The following is a 614-nucleotide window of genomic DNA, read 5'->3' as shown; positions in this document are numbered from 1 at the left end:
TTTAAAGCTGAGTTAACCCTAATATTTAGGTGAGTTTGAAAGCAGCATATGTTCCGTGTGGCGGGAATGTCCTAAAATCATTTGTACTTACTCTAGTAGAAGTCGTAGTGTCGAAGTTTGACAATCATATAATATTAGGTGGTTATAATGTTTTGCTAGAAACCGCTTATAATCTATGAATTTAGAATTCATTGCTGATATTATATGATCCTATAGGGTCACACACCTAAGCAAATTGGATCAAATAATAGTTGGTTTTAATATAGATTAAAATCAATATTGGATTTATGAATAATCATATATATATATATGATATATGTAATCTTATAATGTGCATGTTAATATATTAACGTAATGGGTGGACGTGGGTGCAAACTAATAACTGGCCCAGCCCATCCCGTGTGACCTAACGTAGGTTCAACGTCTTTATATATATATACATGTTATAAGATTAAGTAACGAGTGGAGTTTTGGGCAGCCGCTAATCTCACGTAAACCTAAACCACAAAAAGACGAATAGTTCGTCAAGCTTTTTAGAGATTTGATCTCGACGGCACTAGCATCCCGTATCGATCCAGTTTGTGTGCGCGTGTGGATACCGGTAGAGGCACGAC

This window comes from Brassica oleracea, chromosome C8 (assembly GCF_000695525.1).
Source record: "Brassica oleracea var. oleracea cultivar TO1000 chromosome C8, BOL, whole genome shotgun sequence".
NCBI lineage: Eukaryota > Viridiplantae > Streptophyta > Magnoliopsida > Brassicales > Brassicaceae > Brassica > Brassica oleracea.
This window is presented reverse-complemented; position numbering follows the sequence as displayed.